The following is a 17859-nucleotide window of genomic DNA, read 5'->3' as shown; positions in this document are numbered from 1 at the left end:
TTCTTGAATTTTGTTTTCTGACTCTGAGAGTCCCCACTTATTTTCCTTGCTGATCTTCAGGAGGATCTGCTACAAAGATCTGAAGAAAAGGTGGATCTCTTGGTCCTTACCCTCAGCAATTGGAATAGTCAGGCTATGTTTTCATTTTGCCCCAGGGAAAGAATCATGGGCTGAGGTGCTGGGCTCTGCCTCCTTGAAGGAGGGTGACAGGAACAGTAAACTTACTTCTTTGATGCATCTAGTTCTAGGCTTTTTGTGATTTTTGTTTGTTTGTTTTTGTTTTGGTGTGTGTGTGTGTGTGTGTGTGTGTGTGTGTGTGTGTGTGTGTGTGTATGCACACTTTGTTTTTCTCTCCACTGGTATGCTAGACCTTTTCTGATGGCCTCCTGGCCCTCTACCAAGTTGCTCTCACCCATGAAAGGCTATGAAAAATCAATGTGCTGCAGAGATATGATGCTGCAAAATTCTTATTTCACAATCTTGCTGATGTCACTTCCTTTGGGAAGATGATGCGTTCTCATAGGTCATTGTAAACCTTGCAGAAACACATGGTGAAAAGAAGTTATTCGCCCATCGATAGGCTGGAAGATCAACTGGATGGATTACTGCTTTGATCATCTGTTCTCCCTTTCCTCTCCCAAGGGTTTGTGACAGATTGTTCCTTCAGCCTAATGGTTGCCTGATTACACTTGTAACCAAGACAGAGAGGAAAACCCTCAATCCTTCCTGAGAGAGATCTGAATGTTCTTGTACAGTTAACAAACAGCTTGTCAACTTACAAAACAAAAACAAACAAATAATGTGTTAGGATTTTTTTTGGATTGTACATTATTGATTAATGAGAATGGCCATGTTTTACTCCTTGAGCCATCTAGTGTCTTAAGATTTCTTTTCATTAGCCTCAATAATATTTTATTTTTTCCCACAGATTTTGATGGATTTATTTATTGATTTTTTTTGTATTTTCAACTATAATTTAAAAAATTCTCATATTCTGATATTTCGTGGTTAGTATGTAGCAATAATACTTTTAAAGATATTAACATTATAGTACTTACTTTTGTTACATTCTTGCTCTTTTTAGTAATCTAGTTGTAAATTGTTTTGTTTTTCATGCATACAATCTGCCCTCCTCTTTCTTGCCCTACTACACATACAAGATCCTGTACAGTGTACTATATGCCATGATGTTATATACCTATGCTAAGTAGAATTAAACCCCCAAACTGTTTTGTTTTGTTTTAATAAAGGCTCAGGATAGTTTTCAAAATAACCAGGCTTGTATCCCATCTGCTATCGTAGGTTTAGCCTAGGGTCTGAGCATCTATTCAGAAAAGTGTCCAAAATGATTCTGAAGTAAAAAGCTGACTGCCAATTACTGTTCTTTATCAACAAAATAATGTAGATTATAAATCAATGTTTGGTTTTAATTTGAGACTTAAATATATTTTTTAACTTTCAACTATCTAAGTAGCTGAGGCAAACATATTCATTGTTTGGGACATATTTGTTTGAATTTTCCTAGTATCCCTGATTTGATAAACATTGATGTTAAAAGCAACCAATAGAACTTTAGCTATTAGATGTGCTTGTCAGAAGCAAAAGGGATTGAAAGGTAAGATTCTTGAGATCTTTTACAGAAGATTGTGGCAGAGCAAGCTCAGAAATGGATGTCTGGGGAAGAGGTGGCTGAGTGATTTCTCTTTTGGCTGAAACCTCCACAAAACAACAAGCTACAATGAGTAAATCATTTTTAAATGGATGAGACTAGAAATCCAGATGTTTGGAAGCAAGATACTAGCTGGTAATGTGCTATAGCCCATCATCCAGTCCCTTCCTGAGGGAAATGATAGCAAGCCATATTCTTTGCTTTCTAAATATCCTCTAGAAACCAATCTTGTTGTCACCAACATCACAACTTTGTTTCAGCTGGCAATTTCCCAGCATCTGCTTGGCAAAGACTTTTTTCCCTCGACTCTCAGATATTTTCCCATCTCGAAGCACTGAACCCACACACAGCAAAAAAAAAAAATGGGAATCAATCAGCTATATTCCAATCTATTTGGAGGCAAACCTACAATCTTCTTATTTAAAATATTATTTTTACCTTCAAAATTTTGTCAGCATGAATTATTAGCGTGTTTATCACTGTTCAGAGTGAAAACTATAGTCATAAAGAACTACTTAGGTAGCCCTTCTAGCTGGTTGTTTTTGGGGGGAGGGTTGTACAAAGAAAATACATCATATAAAGTAGTTTTAAAATATAGAATATTAAAAATACCATCTTATTGGCATTTCAACTCAAAGGTCTTCTAAATCTTAAAATTAAAATGAAATGTTTGGACTATTTACAATTTTTAAACATAAAACTTATCAGTAAAATCTTTTATGTTTGAGTTAGAACAAGGTCAAACACATTTTGTGGGTTCTTTGACCAGTCCTGTAATTGTCAGACTTGTGCAATCATTTATCGAGTACAAAAATTGTATTTATTAGGAAGGAGACAGAATGTTTCTTTTCTGGCCTGTAGTCTAAGTAGGACTGATAAATCACTCCAACATTTCATAAGCCAGCTGAGAGATAATTAAGTCATTTGATTGTGAGGTTTCTTAGCTTTTCTGTGTTATTTTTTTTCCTAGATTTTTTTTCTTGGAAGCAAAGACCATGGATCTTGTCCCATGTCCTTCTTCATACTCCTTAAATTTCCACCCTAATCCCTGACAACAGCACATATCTTCCTGAGAAAAATATGTGGAGAAGAATTACTAGATGTATTTATAAAAAGAAGCCTTAAATTCCCAATAAAGATCTGTAAATCTGTCTCTCTGTCTCTTTTGACCTCACATTATCTCTAACTGATTGATATATTACTTCTCCTTTAGGCTATAAATTTCTCTGCAATAGAAATACATCTTATTCATCTGTTCACTCCTTTCAACTCATATTATAGGTGATGAGAGAAGACCCTTGAACAAAACTGAACTGAAGATCCTCTTGTAATATCTGTGCATTTGATGGATAAGTAAACAGATTCAGAAGGTGGAGTGATTGCCACCGATTTCAAAGATAGTCTTTGATGATGGTCTTCTACTTTGCTGAAGAGTTTTACAAGCTAGCTTATTAAAAACTTCATCCAACCATTCACTATCCACTATTTGCTTGTGCTGTGCTGTGTAGACTCAGCCAGAAAGGAACACATTAAGCATATGAGGCCACTTAGAGACATAAGATATTTGGGCAGTGCAGTGGGACCATCATTTGTAGTCCTTGGCTCTTCCTCCACATTTTGTACTCATATTCCCAGATGGTAGCATAATTTCCTATGCCCAGTGCCCGGCTAAATGATTTTGTCAAAACTCAAAAGAACATAAAGTGATGAATTTGGTTGGGACCCATAATTTACAAGTATGACATTAATGACTTGTGCTCCTTTACTTGATGAAATACATTTGTACCTTGCTGTACACAAGGTAAATATAGATCAGATCTATATTTTGTATCCTCAAATCTAAGTAACTTAAAAAATGTTTAAATTTCTTGGCATTTAAGGGTATTTGACATCTGTCTTTGTCATTAAGTCATGTGTCATTCTATCTATCTATCCAAAAAATAATTGTGTTAACACTGTTAAATGCCTTAAAATTAATATAATTTAGATGTTAAACATATATTGGAAAGTCCACATTCATTAGTCTTAGTCGTAGAGGTAAAACTATCTTGTAAGAAATTGTTTTGGTATATTTCATTACAAGTTAATAACCTTTAGCTATTTTAAATGGTCTTCCTGCATAACTAAAGGTTTGGCTTACTTTCTATAAAAATAGCATGTATTATTTGAAATGAAAGCCATTGGTGTTTTCCTACAACTTGGCATTGGCTATTTAGTTCACATCCAAGTTACAATATACCATTGTTCTTGTTTTGACTGCTGTTTTGACTTAAACAGAATCATTCCCTATGTAATCACCAACAAATGTTAAATTTGGAGATAGAATTACATACAATGGATGAAATGTGGTATACAAATAAATACAGTATGCTGCTGTTTCAAGACTGCTGGTGTAGTCTGCTGCCAATTCTTGAAACATTAAATCTCACAGTTCCTCTACTAAATAATACAGGCTTGAGGTGTGTTGGGGAGCAGGGTAAGAGGAAGGAGCTATTGAAATCAACAGAATCAAGATCCAGTCACCAATTCAGACTGGAAACATGCCAAGGTAGATTTTTTAAAATTTAGTTTACTATTATTAAAGATGAAAGAATTAAGATGTACAGATACATGCATACTCCCCAAATGAAGATACATGTTACACTGTGGTCAGGAACTTTTGAGTTCCATTTTCTTCTCATAAAGTCTAACCTAAATCTCTCTTTGGACCATATCCTTGTTTGAAGTATAGAAAATTTATAGCAATAAGAAGTCATAAAATCATAACCATCTCTTTTTTATTAGTAAGAAGTGTATAATCGATTTGAAATGTGTGCCACCTTGGTGTTTTGTGGTATTTAATAGAACTTAACCAGAAGAGAAATTCTTGGCATTTCCATGAGATTTCATTTCTATTATCTCCAATACTTTCATATTCCAAAGAACAGTTTTGGTGCTAATTATCAGATTTTGACTTTTATGAAAACCCCACACCACATGTTCTGATTTTATACCCAGTTGCATGTGGAATCTGAAATGTGGTTTTATCAAAATAAGCTCACACTTTGGTGTGTGGAATTTCACTTGTAATATAGAGATCATAATTTCAAAAACAAACACAATTTGCACTTGGTTTTACTTGAAAAAAATAAAATGTTTGGCTGTGATCAGATGAAAAATGTTTTACTCAAGTACTGGATTTTCTCTGAAAAGCGTCTTTGGTTGGATCCAAGTGGTCTTGGATAGCATCTTCCTCCACACAAGCATATCCTTATTCAATGGATGCATTTTAGAAAAGAAGGTTTCTAGGGTTTTTTTTTAAATACTTAAATTTTCTTTAGAAATCTTAGCATCCATTATATCTTTTTTTTTACTTGTTTAATTAAAGACCAACACAAGAAGATTCTTAAGTTCCTAATTAACTCTAAAAAATAAAGAAGAGGAGGTGGCTATGTTGTCAAATGCAAAAATATCCAGATCACCAGTTCTTTCCTTAGGTGGTAGTTGATGTACACAGAGACAGAACCATCACATTTGAATTCTTACCCTTTCTGATCTTGAGCAAGTTATAATGCCTCAAATTTTAAGCTTCTTCATAATTTACAGAATAATTTTTAAAATGAACTGAACAATGTAAAGCCTCCATGTTAAATACCTGAAAAGATACTTAGGATGATATTCTGGTATTTAATGATGGGTCCAATCCATGGAAAAGCATCATACAGACACAGACACAGACTCATACACACCACACACACACACATGAACACATACACACACACACACACACACACACCCCTCATCAGAACACTTAAATTACTTAGACTTTTGAATAGTGACATTGAGAACACAGATTGAGCTAGCAATAACTTTCTTGATTGTGTCAGGCACTACAGAAATTCTAAATTCTGACTCCCATGATTAAACGGGTACATTGCTCATGGAAAGAAGAAAGCAAGAAAAGGTTTCTTCAGAAGGGACACTCAGTGGTAATCTTTTTTTTTTTTTTTTTTTGTCTGACGTGGGACTTGAACTCTGGGCCTGGACGTTGTTGCTTAGCAGTTCAGCTTGAGGCTACCGCTCTACCATTTGAGTCACTGCCTCACTTCTGGTTTTCTGAGTGGTTTCTTGCCCTGGCTGGCTTTGAACTGCAATCCTCAGATCTCAGCCTCCTGAGTAGCTAGGATTACAGGCAAGAGCCACTGGCACCCGACTCTTCTTTATAATTTACAAGGTAAATATAGGCTTGTTGGAGGCTTGTAGGGATGGTGTAGTAGGAAGAGAGCTGAGGAGTGTGTCCTGTTGTCAACAGGGCTTGGTTGAGAGCCACTTCTGCCACTTACTGTTGAAAATCTTTCAGCAGGTCAATTAAGCTCCTAAAGATGGATGAGTATTTATCTCAAAGAGTTATTTTAGGAATCAAGTGAGATAATACACCAGTCTTAACAAGGTCTCTGGCACATGATAAACATTCCAGAGATGGTTTGGTTTAGTTCTCAACAAGATTATCAGTCCTTCTTTCCTTTATGGACTCCTTTTTAGAGGGATCTACTTAGTCTTCTGGAAAGAGAAACAGAATGGAATGGAATATGCAATTTTGCTTTTAAAATGTCTCTTGCTATCTAAGATTTCTAACATTATATTTTAGCCTTGTAGTTCTCATGTGTATGTAGTAAGAGCTGCCTTCTATTTTGAGAGGAATCAGCCATCTTAATTTATGGCGATTTTGAGCAGTGTAATCAAATTCCAGTTTCTTTCTTTTTTTTTTTCTACATCTTGGGCATCCTATAATAAGGTGGGCACAAGTAGCCTTAGGTCTCTGTATTTCATCATGAAGATCTTCATGAGCCCAGTGTTAAATCTTTATGAGATTCATCAAAGTGAATACCATTGTTAATCTAGTAAGAATCTCTTACCCCATGAATGATTTATAACCAACTGTTGCTTCTTTATTGAAAGGTTCTTGTACTCCAGAGGCTCTTGTCAGCTCAAAGACTTAAGAGTTGCCATAATTATATTCAAATAAATAAATGTTTATTCATGAGAAATAATGAAACTATGGGATGTTTGTCAACGGATTGGGTTCTCTTTTTTTCTTTTAATTTTCCATCATTTTTGATGTAGTTATCTTCACCTTCATCTAATGAATATTGTCACAATGTTGTAGGCTCTGCCTAAGAGATAGGTTTGTGGAATCTCTGTCCTCAAAAAGTTCCTAATGGTGCTCAACATGGATTGTACATTTATAAACACTAGGGGCTTGTTTCAGAAGGACCTATATACAATGCTTATATCATAGTCTCTGGGTATGAGGAAAGACCTGGATGAAGATGGAAAGATCTGGAAAGGAGGCTGGAGGGGTATACTATAGTCATCAAGAGATAAAGCGAGGGAAATGTGTGTTAGGAAGACCAATGGCCAGTCTCCTCACTTTCAAACACAGTTACTTAAAAATACAAAACAGGACAAAAACTGGATTTCTTTTTCAAGGTATTTATTCTGATTGTCAATTTCAATCCCCTTTTAAATTTCAAATAAATGTGAGATATTCAGAAGAAAATTTTAAAGAACCCATTTCACATTGCAGATATATGCTACTATTTCTAATCTGCTTAATGTGATCCTCCCATTGAGTTTTTAAAGCCAGGGCAGAGAAACCTCCAATGTTTATCATGAAATTACCTGAATCACTTCAACTACACATGACAATTCCCTTCTCATCCTTCCTTTGCTACATTTTACTAGTAGACTGTCTCCTCAGTCATAATATCGTTGAGGGTTAGGAACAGATATTTCCTGTTTACTTGGCTCACTTAGCACAGTTTTCCAAATTCCTTGTGCCCTCAGTGTCACCCCCTCCTTGCTACCAAGATGGAATATTAGAGTGCAATCACCTGAAAGTGGTAGCAGTTGGGACTTTGGGAATGTGTTAGTATCATTTTTGTATGTAGACTCCTGAAACTTATTTAAAATTACATTGGTAAATTCATCAATTGTGATGCTTTTAGTCGGCAGTCATAATATGGATCTGGCTTCCTTTGATTGCATGTTCAGAAGGATGAATAGTTGCATGAAAAGCCCTCTAATCGTGTACTAGAGCATTGGTTTGTTTGATTCATTAATACATAATGAAATCTGTGTTGTAAGAAACTACTGAAACATATTTCTTTGGCTATAATTCAAGAATGCTTACATGACTGAAGAGAATCATTTTTCCAGGAGAATAAAATTTAATAGTAATCAGATGTTCATTCTGGAAGCATAAGGATAGTAATAAAAGTGCTGCAAATGATATTCAAATGTTGCTTTATGCATAGCCTATTGTAGAGTACAATAATGTCCACTTTGGACATTATTGGAAAAATTTTGTTTTCATATGTGTTTTTTAAACACTCTACAACAGTGCTGTAGCAACCAGACCCTAAGTGGAAGGCTGGTGTGTTCATCTCCATGTAACTGTATTCTAACCTTATCCTCTTTCAGAAAACACAGCAGAATTAACTAAGAAAGCATCTTGTTTCTTTTGCATATTCAAACCTGTGTTTTTAATGCACTTTTAAATATGGTCCATAGTTAGACACATTTGGAAGCCATTGTCATCCATTTTTACCTGGAGCAAAGCAAGGAAAGAGATATGCTTGTTAATAGAGACATTAGTAGGTTTGTAGAAAAGTAAATGGCAGATAAACTTAAGGGAACAGAATACCTGTGCTTGAAACTGACAAAGAAGAATAAATTAAGCCTCTTTAACTCTATCTCCTTAAGTCTCTCAATTCTGCTTCAGCTATATTTTCTTGCTGGCGGCACTCTAACTTTAACCTTCACCATTTCTTTCTTTCTTTTTTTTTTTTTTTCAGGCCCCCGGTCGTGGGGTCTGAACTCTGGGCCTGGGCACTGTCCCTCAGCTCTTCAGCTCAAGGGTAGCGCTCTACCACTTGAGCCACAGCGCCACTTCTGGTTTTTTTTCTTTTTGCTTAAGTGGTGCTGAGGAATCGAACCCAGGGCCTCAGGCACGCAAGGCAAGTGCTCTTCCACTGAGCCACCTTCCCAGCCCAACCTTCACCATTTCTGGAATTGTTCTTACACCATCTAGTCTGATCTAATGTTACTATAATCTGCTTCTAGAGTGACTTTTAGGTCTAAAACTCAAAATAGATTAGTGGTACCTTCAATATCTTTTAGACGAACTTACTTACCTTTCCAACTTTAATTGCTCTTGGAATCTAGGTTTCAAGCATAGTTATCTGGACATATTTTTTTAACACTAATTCTCTTCCTTCCCTACCTATGCTTTGCTCCTCACAAACTCCCTAGTGTTAAGTAATACAGCTAGGGCTTTCAAACTTGGCGTTGGCACTGTTTCTTCAGAAAGTGACTCCTGATGCATCCTACCCCTCCACCAATGGCTCCATGCAAACCTTACTGTAGCCCCCACTAAAGGCATTTTGATAAACTGATGGTTTGTGAGTTTCACCTTACCAGATTCAATCTCTTTAAGACTGGGTTTGTGTTTTTATCTCTTATAATGCTAGGACTTTACACAATGCTTGATACCTATTAATTTTTAAAAACTAATTTGTAGGTAAATGATTGAATAATTAAAAAGTGATTGAAAAAGCCAGACAGAATAGGAACATTTAGGTAAGAGACATATCAAAATGTAGTTTAAATTATCGTTTTCAATTTTTTAGTTTAGGATTTCTTAAGATTTTTACTCTGTAATGCCAATTTCAATATTTTTCTCTTATCTTCACTAATAGGTAGAATGCAGAACACAAACATAACATAATAATATATGTGTGTGTTTTTCAGAAATAATTTATCATACTAGTAATTGCATTGACATATCATAAACATCTATATCTATATCTATATTCTAGTAATGCTATTGGCTTTCTTGCTACCTTCTGAAATAATACATTTCTAACTTAATATTCTAAGGTAATTATTAACTCAGTGAGAAGTATGATGCCAGTGGCCTATAGACAAAAAATGACCTCCAAATCTCAGAAGACGTTAGTGTACCACAATGCTGCACTGGTAAGAGGTTGTGATTTATACAAAAATATCAAACTATCATTGGTTCAGATCAGAAAGCAGAAATCAACATCTCCCCTTTTATCTTGTCCTATTTATCGTATATATTAAAACATATCATTCTATATATAATCCTATAATATTTACATATCATTTTTGTCTACATGAAACAATATAGAATTGCTCATCCAGAAGACCATAACTAGTTAAATTATACCATGAGGCTGAAAGCCTATGAAAGAAGAGATGAGGTAGATAATTTGGTAGAAAACATTCCTAGGATGTAAGCCATAGTCCTAGCTACATTTTCATTAAAGATGTCCTTTAAAAAAATAGGACTCTTGAAAAAGTAATATCATGAAAGACTTGCTGAAAGACTCATTTATTGAAAGGAATACAATTTTTTAAAATTTTTTTACTGTCAAGGTGATACAAGAGGGCTTATAGTTACACAAGTAAGGTAGTAAGTACATTTCTTCACACTTGTTACCCCTTCCCACATTTTTCTTCTATTTTCCTTCTCTCCCCCCCCACAGGAATACAATTTTAATAGTCTTATATTATATTATGAAGTTTTCTCAAATGGCAGATTTGTGTAATTGATTGATCCATGGCCTTGGATTTTATCTTCTGAGGGTCAACTGGTTTAGTCTACAGTATTTTCTGTGTGCTGAGGCAAGCAAACTATAAAAGATAGACCGAATACAAAGGCTGACAGGAAGTGACTCAAATCAACATGGCTTTCACTTTACTATCCAACTAGTAGGAAAGCAGCATAAAATACCCACAAAAAATACACAAGAGTGGACATAGCTTTATAATGTCTCTCTAGTTTTTCCCTGAGGAGTATCTAAAATTCAAGGATCGATATAGGTGACACAAACAGATTAATTTGCTATGGAGATTTAGATAAATGATGGTGGATTCAGCTTTCTATAGGCTAATGGTAAAGCCATGAAGGCACAGAAGGGTTCAACATGTTAGTCTACAAGGCAATTCCTACTGTCTTGTGATGATGCAATTCCACAATTTAATTCTTGATATGTCCTCAAACCCGGGGAGGGGATGGAGGAGGGGTTGATCAGGACTCAGACCTGCCTATGTATTTCATTAAAGTAACATTTCTTTACCAACAATTGCTCCCAGGCTAATGGAAAAGACAGGGAAATAGAAATTAACCTCATTTCCTAAAAAAAAAAAATTAAAAGCAAAGAGAATTGATAACTGTACTCTTTCTTTCACTTTTACTGGCTTTGATTTTCTTTGTTTTATGTTGACCACCTACTATCTATCCTTTTGAATTTTTGTGTACCTTGTTCTTTCCAGACTTACATCTGGCTATGGATAGTAGTCTGTGACTCAGTTTGGCTGATAGAATACCAAGACTCACTCTCAGAATTTTCAGTCATGTCCTCATCCATTCATTCTTAACTAACCAATTTGTCACCAGGGTGACAATGAGCCTTTTATTGAGAAGGAAGCCTGCATGCTGGAAAGAAAGTCCGATGGCAGAGCCCATAAACCAGTAACCTGTGGCAACATTGGGATCTCTCCAAGTCTCCCTTTGTACCTGAGCTTTTGTATCTTGGAAAGTTGGGGTTTCTTTTCCCTTGAACCTTACGGAGTCCTAAGCAGTACCAGGTGAAGGAGAATCAGTGGGTCCACCTCATGTAGAAATGCACATTGAATTAAGTATTTTTGATATTGTCCATCACCTTCTTCATGTCCTTCTACCTAGATCTAACCATACCTTCCTGCCATCATAGTGCTGTATATGCACTTCCCAGGTGAACTTGTCTCTTACACTTTGTGACTCACTGGTCTTTGCAGTCTACTTCCTGAAAGATTTCAGAGTTTCTAGCCGCTCTACTTCCTAATATTGCAGCTGTGGCCAGTGGTCAAGGCCTCAGATACCCCCACTGTAGCAGCAACCCAAGCGCTGGTGTGTGGAGAGCCCAGCAATCGTATTCTGTGAGAGCCAGGGATGATCCAAGTCATCTGAACAGTCCTCCAGTGCATCTGCCTCATATGCTGCATGCAATTTGTGAGAAGTATCCCTCCAGTTTTCCTATAAAACTAACATCAGTGTTTACCTATAAACAGACACAGAAGTCACTGCTGACTGTACTCTGCTTTGTATACAATCCTATTATATAAAGAGCTCAAGCAGCATGTCTGTCTGCCTAGATGTGTGTGTTCTCCTTCTCCAGCTGCCAACCACCTAAATTATTCAGCAAGCTCTGATCATGCCAATTTTTTAGTCAACAATGGAGATCCTGCCAAAGAGCTAATAATGTAAAAAAAAAAAAAAAAGCAATGTTTGTGACAATTAACAGAGCCTGCAGCCTGCAACACGCATTGGACTCATTTGTAAAGGAAAATTTAAATGATATGCTTCATTATAAATGGTCCCATGCAGCACATTGCTAATCAACCAAAGCAGCTTCTTCATCTCCTTCATATTCCTCCCCCCACCTTCTTCCTTTCTGATAAACCCAAATGGCAGCCCTGTGTCAAGGCTCTTGGCCACTGCTTGCTGCTCTTATCAACATAGTATGGTTATCTATCAGTATTATAATCAGCTTAGATCCAAATTGAATAATTAGTTCAAACATGGATGAATAGAACACCAGGCTCTTATCTTGTCTATTAATAAGCACAAGTATAACTTCACAGCCAAATCAAGAGGTATGTTACTGTTCCCCTGAGAGCCTGTTTGGGTAAACCCCCCCTGTGACCACACCAATCTAAGCAGTACAGCTGGGACAGCGAGTCCATAATGATGGGCTGACAGCTGCCAAGCCCAGAGAGCCCTCCCCCACTTTTGGCAGACAGACAGGGAGAAAAGAGATTGATTGGGAAAGAGGCACTGAGTCTCCGAGCTAAATAACTATCATTTCTCAAATAACGGCATGGGATAAAGGGAGAAGGAAAAGGAGGAAGAGGACAGAGACATGCTGGCTCTTCAAACTCCTTACTCAGGGAAGTGGAATTCCATAAACCTGCCTAGCCTAAGGACACTTACCTGATGAACAGCACATATGCACCACAGTCCTCCCAAGTCAGTGGTTGTTTCTGTGATGACATATCACACAACCTGATGTCAAGGCCAGTAAAAAAATAAAAGTCTCATGTGTAGAAGTGATTCATCTGAAAGTTTGTCTTTTCTTTTTTTAACATGAAGGTTGAAATAATTTTTTAAGCGATGACACAAGCCAAGCTCATGCCTGTAACTCTGGCGACTTAGGAGGCTGAGAAGGAAGGATCATGGTTTGAGACCAGCCAGTCCAGGAAAGTCAGAGAGACTCCATGGAGGGAAGCTGGACATGGTAGTACACACTTATAATCCTAGAAATTACAGGAAGTCCAATGTAGCTGGAGCAGGTGCATGACAAGGTTGTTGAAAGTAAGATTCTATCCTGAAAAATAACCTCTGAGGAAAATGGCTGGAAGTATGGCTCAGTGATAGAGTTACAGTTACAGTCTATCAAGTGTGCGAACCTGAGTTCAAACCTCAGATTGCAAAATAGTATCTCTAGGTGACCTTTGTGTTTGTAATGTATCTTATTTAAGGAAAGTAGATAACACTGAACTTTGTTTAAGGTAGAGTTTATGTTTCTACTCTTACTCTCAGAGAACTATAACCTTAGCATGGTCAATAACTTTAGCTCCCAGGTTATTTTTTTAAAAATTTTATTTATTTTTTTATTGTGAAAATACTGTACAGACGGGTTACAATTACATGGGCAAGATAATGAGTACATTTCTTATCAAGCATTGTAGCCTCCTCCTTTGTTTCCCCTTCCCATACCTTCCCATCCTCCCTCCCGCCCCCACCAAAGTTGTAAAGTTTGTTTTCGACATAATGACTTGTACATCTCATTGTTGCAATGGGTCCACCTGTATCAAACAAGTTATTTTTAATCTAAAAAATTATTTTATACGTACAAGCAGAGCAACTACTTTTTAGTAAGTGTACAAGAGGAAAGTAAGACACAGTCATAATTCCTCTGAAATCCTCAAATTAAATATAGGAAAGCTTTTCATAATAATTTTTGCTACATATTGTTTAAATTTGAATTGAAATATCAAAGTTTCCAGTACCAAAACAAACTTATGAGAGAGAACTTTGAACCATAACACTTTCAAATTTTGTTAATTGACATCTGAAAGACTTCTAATTATATTAATTCACTTGTCAGTTGTATTGATCAGAATTTTTTGTTTCTTTTTTTATAATTAATAAGTTTTTTTATTGTGAAAATACCGTACAGAGGGGTTACAATTACATGAGCAAGGTAATGAATACATTTCTTATCAAGCATTGTTGCCTCCTCTTTAGTTTTCCCTTACCATTTCTGCCCTCCCAGCTCCCCACCCCCCCACCCCGCTCCCACCAAAGTTGTAAAGTTCGTTTTTCGACATAAGGACTTGTACATCTCATTGTTGCAATGGGTCCACCTGTATCCCTATTTAAACAACTTGTTTTTTCCTTCCCCTCTCCAAATTATACCAACATCAAATCAAGACATCAGATCAGGATTGTTTTTTTTCTGAAAAAGACATCTGAGTCAAAATATATAAGCAAAAATGAGGGATTTGTTATCTCACATGACCTGATTACTAGACATTCAGAAGTAAATCTGGCTTTGTATAAAAGTGGAACTAGAAACTTCACTGCCACCCAGCTGGCTTTGGCTTCATCTCTCATCTCTTTTTGTCTCTGTGTTGGTGTCAATTGCCTAGACAGGGGATTCAGTGATTGGTCATTCAGACCTGCCTTTCTATAGTATCCTGAATGTTCAAGAAAAGACTACCTTTCTCTGTCAGCACCAGTGTGAGAGACTCCAGGGGAACAATTTTGATCCATTTCTGATACTATTGGTACCAGTCCCTTAGAGCACTCATAGTGGCCAGGCTTTACCTTGTCCGTGTCCAGCCCATGTCCAAGAGAAGCAGTGTTTACTGTTGGAAGTTCAGAGAGGAAGATCTGAGGAAACCATAAGCAGTAGCCATTGCACAAATCTAATTGTGTTTGCAAGGGAGTGTTAAGTTGTCTTCATGTTGTTTTACCAAGAGTTCTGGGGTAATACTTGTAATATATTATAGCAAAGCTTCTTCTGTGTATATTCACAAAATATACTTGTAGAAGCATACTTTATGCTTGTCTCACATAAATATGACACTGAAATTTTATTTTGAGCTGATAGAAAGGCCTAGACATATAAATATGTAGTCATTTGATTGCTTCTCTAATCTTCATAAAAATACTTAAGACAGGATGTGTTTTATCTGGACCAGCTATTAATTGACACAAATGCTAAAGAGATTCCCTTTGTGAAAAGGCTACTTTGTCTTTGCAAATTTAGGAAGATTGCTATTAAGTACATAGACTTTACGTGATTTGATTAGAATTAAATAGCAATAAATGATTATCCCATCAGAATTGAATAAGGGGGGGCTAAAACAGTAACAAAATCCCCACACTGTTTGCTACCCCACATAATTTCATTTCACAAACAAAAACATGTATCTTGACTTCTGTATTATAAAGACAAAGGATGATATATGGAGTTTTCAAAGTTAAGATAAATGTAAAATTTAAGTATTCTACTATTGAGATATGATAGATCAGCTGTTCAAAGAAAGCAAGATTCTTGCTCTAAGAAGAAATGATTATTTGATTTAAAAAGAAATTTAAATAGTAATGTAACTTGTTCCTAACAAGTCATGGCATAGTGTCATTCTATTTATCAGGATAATGGAGGTTTCCAAATGTCTTAGTTCAGAGAAGAGCAGCTGGAACATAAGCAATATTTTCTTATTCTTTTGTGAATTTTATGGAGATAGTAACTTGACACAGACCTATGTTTCCAACGTTTTACCCCTAAGGAGCTAGTTAGTGAGAGAGAGAGAAAGAGGAGGGGGGGGAGAGACACAGAGTAGAAAAAGAAAAAAAATCCACTTGGGCAAATGTGAGCACCAATTCCCTCTCTGAAAAACAAGAAAAGGAAAAAATAATCCATTTTTTATGGTATATTACCTACAAGTGCAGACATGACTTTGGTAATCACGCTTTTGTTGCACACAGACTGTAAAATATTTATGGAGACAATGTGATTTGGGTCAAGACATTAAATAAAGTAAAAGTTGCTTTATTCAATATGTGATGAACAGTATCCATATTAAAAACCATTGGGAAAAGTGTTCAAATAAAAAATATGCCTAAAACAAATTCATCTGTTCAATGTTCATAAATGTTTTAAGAAATGCAGACAAACAAGTCTTGAAATCCATATTTACTGTACACAGTTGAAAAACTAATAGTATTTATTTAACCCAGAGGGGGGAAGTGACTCAAATTTTGGCTTTTAATGATCAACAGGAAATACTTTTCCTGAGAAATTACCAAAGTGTTTGTTGTCAACCAAGCTACAATGGGGTTATCACTCTTCTCTTGGCAAATTGCTAATGCTATTAGACTACCATTGATTTACAAAGGAAAGCTTTCTTCAGACCTGCAGAAAATCTTAAATTCTGATTCAAAAGTGCTGCTGATGTTGAAAGGACATGTGTGGGAAGAATGCAAAGTGATGTTTACTTGAGAGCAGGGTGTAGCTCCATCGCTGTTATACAGCAAATTAAGTAACGGATTTACTCAGGGATACTATATAGTGCTGATTAGGGTCAAACTGTGGGGTCTTATTCGGATGGGCCATTTTCTTATGTATGTTTAGAATGAATAAAAATAAGCTTCATAGTTTCAACAGAGAATCAAAATACAACTAGCAAGTGCTTTCATCTGTATGAAATCTGTCCCCTAAAACCTGCATTCAGGGTTAGCGGTGAAGTTGAAGGTCAAGTTGATTGTGACAGTTTTATTCATTCACTTACTCACTCACTCAATGCTAATTATTTATAAATTCCTTCCTTTGAGAGGGAGCAGACTGATCTGTTTTCACCAAAGCCAACTTCAAATGTGTCAATCCAAATTCAGCCTTAAGCATTATGCAAATTGTGAATGCTTTGCTTTCTTGACTGTGTAAATAAATGAAAGTTGTAGAAAGTCATGACTTGGTTCAGGTAAATTTGGGTCAAAGTTAAAAATTCATAATAGAGCTAATATTTACTGGGTCCCTATCATGTAGGAACCAGTCTTTTTTGGTTTCAAGTGGTTCAACTGATCTCTGGCTTCTGAGGGAGTTATGACATGTAGTATAGAATAACAATAGAGTAAAGAAAGAAGTTTCACTTTTTTTATTCCTCTTTTTTTTGGTGTGCCAAAAAAAGGGAAGTCAGGTTCTGAATACTGTCTCTGAGCTTTTCTACTCAAGGCTAGTGCTCTGCCACTAGCTCTACTTCTGGTCTTTTTTGGTGATTAATTGAAGACAACAATCTCATGGTCTTTCGTGCCTGGGCTGTCTTCAAACCTCCATCCTTAGATTTCAACCTCCTGATTACCTAGGATTATAGGTGTGAACCATCCCTTTATGGGCACAAAGTTTTATTTTATTCTACGTTTATGGGCACAAAGTTTTATGGGGTATTACAAACACATCACAAATATTGTGTACTTGAGGAGAATGTTCATGGAAGACTTAGGTAAAGTGAGGCCCAAAGAATGTATTTATTTATTTATTTTTAAATACTTTTTTATTGTAAAAATAATGTACAGAGGGAATACATGAGTAAGGTAATGAGTACATTTCCTACTGAGCATTTTTACCACCTCCTTTGTTTTCCCTACCATCCCTTCCCTCCCACCTCCACACCTATACTCCCAACTCCCCACAAATTGCAAAGTTGTTTTTCAACATAGTGTCTTGTACATCTCATTGTTACAATGGGTCAACTTGTATCCTTATTTAAGCATTTTGCTTTTTCCCTTCCCCTCCCTAATAGCCCATTTGTTAGGAAATACAAAGACTTGGAAAAAAGTATATTAAGTGAAGTAAACCAGGCAAAAAGAAACATAGGCCCCATGGTTTCCCTTATTTGCAATAACTAGTATACATCTAGGACAAGCAGAAAAGGTCAAAAGCTATGTCCATATGACCATATAAATGATGTTAAGTGAAATGAACCTGAAGACAGGGAAACAAGTGGTTTTTTTCTTTTTGGTATTGTTTTTAATGTACTTATAATGTACTATGTGATCTTTTTGTTTTTTTGTT

This window comes from Dipodomys spectabilis, unplaced genomic scaffold (assembly GCF_019054845.1).
Source record: "Dipodomys spectabilis isolate Male_0828 unplaced genomic scaffold, ASM1905484v1 ptg000783l, whole genome shotgun sequence".
NCBI lineage: Eukaryota > Metazoa > Chordata > Mammalia > Rodentia > Heteromyidae > Dipodomys > Dipodomys spectabilis.
This window is presented reverse-complemented; position numbering follows the sequence as displayed.